Here is a 6,351-nt window from a genome sequence, read left to right on the forward strand (position 1 = left end):
GAACTTCCCCCATTCCAATGACACATCTTGAACCCTTTGATTGCCTAAAATTGCTCCAACTCGGAGATAATATATCCAGATATCCCACTTTCTTTTTTTTTTAATTTTTTATTGTTATATCACCATACATTACATCATTAGTTTTTGATGTAGTGTTCCATGATTCATTGTTTGTGTGTAACACCCAGTGCTCCACGCAGAACGTGCCCTCTTTAATACCCATCACCAGACTAACCCATCCCCCCACCCCCCTCCCCTCTAGAACCCTCAGTTTGTTTTTCAGAGTCCATCGTCCCTCATGGTTCGTCTCCCTCTCCGATTTCCCCCCTTCATTCTTCCCCTCCTGCTATCTTCTTTTTTTTTTTTAACATATATTGTATTATTTGTTTCAGAGGTACAGATCTGTGATTCAACAGTCTTGCACAACTCACAGCACTCACCATAGCTCATACCCTCCCCAATGTCTATCACCCAGCCACCCCATCCCTCCCACCCCCCACCACTCCAGCAAACCTCTGTTTGTTTCCTGAGATTAAGAATTCCTCATATCAGTGAGGTCATATGATACATGTCTTTCTCTGATTGACTTATTTCGCTCAGCATAACACCCTCCAGTTCCATCCATGTCATTGCAAATGGCAAGATATCATTCCTTTTGATGGCTGCATAATATTCCATTGTATACAGATATCCCACTTTCTGACTACAGTCTTCTATCTTTTCTGTTTTCTCACTCAATTTTTCCCTCTAAATCTCCACTTCTATTTTATAAAGAACTCTGGTTCTTTGATCAGTCTACTTTCATTCTATTTATTCACCTCTGCTGTCTTCTCTTCCTTTTATACTTTCTACTAGTCACTTAACAATATCCTCAACAATCCTTATGTTGTTCCTACTTCTCCATGCCCACACCTGGACTACTTATTATTGCTGTTAAAAATCACAGAACCTACCAAGATGGCACAAATATAAATTCAAGTTCTTCAGCCTCCACTGGACTAATGATATTGTCTAGAAATCCTCCCATGCCTCTTTTGTCAGTTCTCTCTTCCATTCTTCACAATGACTATTCATTTTCTCCTTTCTCTTCAAATCTCTGACCCTATCACTTCACTCACAGCAGATGACCTGACCTCTTATTTTCACAGAGAAAATACTATACAAACAGTTAAATAAGAACTTCCTCAGTTCCTGGCACCAAATGCACCATTTTCTGCAATTAAACCTACCATTCTTTCTTTCCTCTAATTACAAAGGAGAATCTCTTTGTCATAGCCACACGCCTCTTAGAAGAGCTGACTACACTCACTGTTTCATTTCTTTCACACCCATTCCTTAATCCACTGCTGTCTGGCTTCTGCCTGTTACAAGAATCACTCTTAGTGAATTCACTAATGACTTTGTTGCTAAATCCTATGGCTATTTATCAGTCCTTATTTCATCAATCAATGGCATTGCTACTATTGACTTCATCCTCTCTTTTTTTATTGAGATTTTATTTATTTATTTGAGAGAAAGAGAAAGAGGACACACACATGCGTAAGCAGGAGGAGGGGCAGAGACAGAGAATCTCAAGCAGACTGCACGCTAAGCACGGGGGCCTGACAAGGGGCTTGATCTCACGACCATGGGATCATGACCCTGAGATCACCACCTGAGCTGAAACTAAGAGTCAGACACTTAACCGAATGAGCCACCCAGGTACCCTGACCTCATCCTCTGTTAAACCCCACCACTTGGCTTTGTGATACCATATTCTCCAAGTTTTCTTCCTATGGCCTTAGCCATTTCTTTTTAGTCCCTTTCTTGTGTTCCCATATCTATGCTAATTGATTAATTATCAATGTTCCTCAAGGCTTCTCTCTTTGGCCTTCTTTTCACCTCATTCTACCCACAGTGAGTGTACTCTCACTACCCACTTCTATGGCTATCATCATCAACTCTATGTGATGACTCAAAAAACTACAACTCTTTCCCAGATATTTCTTCTGAACTGTTTATCCAACTGTCTATTAAATATTTCCCTTTGGGTATTCCACAGCATCTCAGACTCAACATATCTAAAATTGAACCCAGGGGCACCAGGGTGACTCAGTTGGTTAAGCATCTGCCTTCAGCTTGGGTCATGATCCCAGGGTCCTGGGATCAAGCCCCATATTGGGCTCCCTGCTCAGTGGGGAGCCTTCTTCTCCCTCTCCCTCAGCCTTCTGCTCCCCCTGCTTGTGCACTCGCTCTCTCTCTTGCTCTCTCTCTCTCTCTCTCTGACAAATAAATAAAATCTTTTTAAAAAAATAAAAATTTACTTTAGCTTAAAGAAACTTGAAGTGGGAAAAGGGCTCATCAAGGAGACAAACAGATTTATGACTCATTCTTATTCTCTCTACTGCAGATCGTTATTGGCAATTAGCTGTGTACTAACTAGCTAGTGAAATCTCATACTATTATTTTGGATCATTCTTTGACTCTTGATTTTTTTCCAATAAATTTATGGGGCTTTTTTTCCATTATAAAAGTGATAAAGGTTATGGTTGGGGGAAAATATATAAGAAGCCTTTTTAGGGAGATATAGAATACAAAGAATAAAGTTGTGGATTAATTCTCATTCTTCTGAACTCCTACTCTTGGACCCTAGGCAGGATATTCTTAATATTTAGGTATTTTCCTAAGGGTATGAATGCCACTGATTATGGGTGAACTCCTGGGGAATTTTAGGACTATGGCTTGACTGCTATTGAGCCTCTCTCTTCAGATACTTATTCAAAAGTGGTAAGTCAAGGAACTAAGTTGGGGTCTGATGCTTCATCCAGAAGTAACAGGGATGAATTTTAGGGCATATTCAGGTATGGAGAAAATAACATTTATTTTCTCATAATGAACTTAAATCCAAACCTGAAGCCTCATGCTGTTACACTGGCAAAAAACTTAATCTTAGTCATTATTGGCATTCCCAAGAAGAATTCCACCAGAGATATGTATATGTCCTAGGGTGGGTCTTATCCACCATTTAAGCATCAGGGAGGCTCTGCAGTGATTGGCTCAAGAGTCCAGATTGGTTACCACAGAGACGGCCATTGCCCCAATCTGCATGATCTCATCAGGACCCGTGGCTTAGGGCATGAGCATCTTCATTGAGGATAAAACTCCTTATGCTCAGGGTCCAACCCTCTCCCCATGGTGCTGTCAAAAAACATGGTGCAGGTTGCCTCAAATCACAAAACTATAGACCTTCACCCCCTTCCTAGCCTTCTGAAATCTTTTCTTCCTTGGTTTTCTCTAAGGCACTTCCTTGTCTTCTTAACCACACAAACACACACACACACACACACACACACACACACACACACACACACACCCTCCCTGGATATTTTCTTTTTCTTTTTTTACATTTTTTAAAGATTTTATTTATTTATTTGTCAGAGAGAGAGAGAGCACACAAGCAGGGGGAGCAGCAGGCAAAGGGAGAAGCAGGCTCCCCGCTGAGCAAGGACCCCGATTCAGGACTCAATCCCAGGACCCTGGGATCATGACCTGAGCCGAAGGCAGACACTTAACCGACTGAGCCACCCAAGTGTCCCTCTCCCTGGATATTTTCATAATCTTTTCAGTCAGGTTGAATTTTCACAAAACATAAGACAGCTCTGGACTTCCAACAGCTTCTGCTTTGGGTCCTACCAAAATCCCTCTGACAAAGATGCAAGGGAGAAGTATGCAACAATACAAATTAATGTCTCAAAAATTAGGTAACTGCCCACATGAAAAAGCAGTTTGCACACTCAGTGGTAGTCCTCACCTGGGATGAGGATTCAGTCTTTTTTATCACTTTTTTTTTCTTGGTCCTATTATCAGAAGCAGGGATGTGCACTCAGTGCTCCAGTTCTCCTGAAGTTGTTACACAAAAGTTAGTGCTTATCTCTCATTGCTATATTTTACTTGTACAAGTCATTCATTTATTAGAAACAAGAGTCTACACAATTTAAAGACTCAACTGCTTTATCTTGCTTAGACTAACTTATGTTAACTTAGAAAATAAAACACATTTGTTGTCAGCAATTGTTCATGGATACATTTACTAGACAATACTTTTGGCTGCAAATGACGGAAAACCAAATCAAAGTAGGTTAAGTACAAAGAAAATCTATTATGTCAGGGTCCTGGGACCGAGCCCTGAGTAGAGCTCCACACTCAGAGGGGAGTCTGCTTGAAGATTCTCTCTCTCCCTCTCCCTCTTCTCCCCTCCCCTGCTCACACTCGCCGCCCCCCTCTCTAAAATAAATAAATAAAACTAAAAAAGAGAGAGAGAATCTACTGGCTTACAGAATTTGGAAGTTCTAAGAGTTGAACATCACAAATGGATCGATCAAGGAGGGAGTGTCAAAATTTTTATTATATGACCTAGACTGGAATCAGAGTACTCCATCTTCCAGGTATTGTGATTAGGTAAGCAATGGTCATTTGATAGTCGCACCTCACTGGGATTTTTTTCTCCTACCCTATCAAGAAATACCCTTCTATATCCAGTGAAAATATTCTTCAGGAGTAGAGGTAAAATAAAGACATTATTAGAGAAGGAAAACCAAAAGAATTTTTTGGCAACAGTCCTGCTCTAAAAGAATTGCTAAAGGAAGTTCTTCAGATAGAAGGGGAATGATACCTGAAGGAAATGGGGAACATCAAGAATGAAAGAACAGAAATGGTAAATATCTGAGTAAACATAGTAGACTATTCTCTTGAGTAATTTTAAAAATATTTACTATTGGGGCGCCTGGGTGGCTCAGTCCTTAAGCGTCTGCCTTTGGCTCAGGTCATGATCCCAGGGTACTGGGATCGAGCCCCGCCTCAGGCTCCCTGCTCGGTGGGAAGCCTGCTTCTCCCTCTCCCACTCCCCCTGCTTGTGTTTCTTCTCTCACTGTGTCTCTCTCTGTCAAATAAATTAAAAAATCTTAAAAAAATATTTACTATTGACAGTAAAAATTATTAACACTGCCAGATGGGGTTTATGATTCTAATACATAAAACAACTCTAACAAAAGGGTGGGGAGATGATAAAGGGATTTATTTGGGGGTAATATTTCTACATTCCACTTGAAGTAGCAAAATACTGATTCTAAGTGGACTATGAAAAGTAAATTATGTTTATTGCAATCACTAGAGCAACTACTAAAAAAAATTATACAAAGAGATACTGTCATAAACACAATAGTTAAAATGGGATACTAGGGGGAGCCTGGGTGGCTCAGTCGTTAAGCATCTCCCTTTGGCTCAGGTCATAATCTCAGGGTCCTGGGATCAAACCCCGCATTGGGCTCCCTGCTCAGTGGGGAGTCTGCTTCTCCCTCTCCCCCTGCTTGTGTTCCCTCTCTCGCTGTGTCTCTCTCTGTCAAATAAATAAAATATTTTTTTTTTAAAAATGGGATATTAGAAGATGTTCAAATTAGCCAAAAGGAGGCAGCGAAACAGAACAAAGGGAACAGAGAACAAATAATAAAATGATGTACTTAATTAGTATATATTATATTAGGAAGGTAAGAATAACTGTTGGAGAAATTAAGTTCAGTTACCAATGAGGTATTCAGAATCACCAAACAGTCTGAATTTGAAGTTAACTGCAGAGGACATTTAGGGACCATAGCAGCAGGGGTCAGGAGGGCCTTTTGGTCTGGACACAGACTTTTTTTTTAAAAAGATTTTATTTATTTATTTGACAGAGAGAGACACGGCGAGAAAGGGAACACAAGCAGGGGCAATGGGGGAGGGAGAAGCAGGCTTCCTGCTGAGCAGGGAGCCGGATGCCCTGGATCCCAGAACTCTGGGATCACGACCTGAACCAAGGCAAAGGCAAACGCTTAACGACTGAGCCACCCAGGCGCCCCAGGACAAAGACTTTTGATAATATCTCAAGAAGTATGGTTTAAGACAAAATTGCAATAAATTCATCATTCAACTCATATAATCTTCTATAATCCTATTATGATTTTAGGAATAGCACAGTTATTTGATCCTATACTTTTTTAGGTGTTGAAAGTGTTAATTTGTTAAGTAGCATTTAAAACATACCATGATTTTTGCACACTCTTTTGGGATTCTTTTAATATATGAAGAGTGCCCCAAAATGGAAAAAGCCTGAACCCCCTCTCCATCGCTGCAGATAATTCCTTTTACTGGGAATTTACTATGTATGTGGAACTTTACCAACATTGCCTTTCCAATCTTCACATGCCTATGGCAAAGGCACTATAATAAACCCCATTTCAAGGATGAAGAAATTGGGATTTACAGAAATTGCTAATAGCATTCTATCTCTCGAATCCAGCAAATCCAAATGCCGCGCCTGAACTCTGAGTCCATCCCGAC

This window comes from Zalophus californianus, chromosome 4 (genome assembly GCF_009762305.2).
Source record: "Zalophus californianus isolate mZalCal1 chromosome 4, mZalCal1.pri.v2, whole genome shotgun sequence".
Taxonomy (NCBI): Eukaryota; Metazoa; Chordata; class Mammalia; order Carnivora; family Otariidae; genus Zalophus; species Zalophus californianus.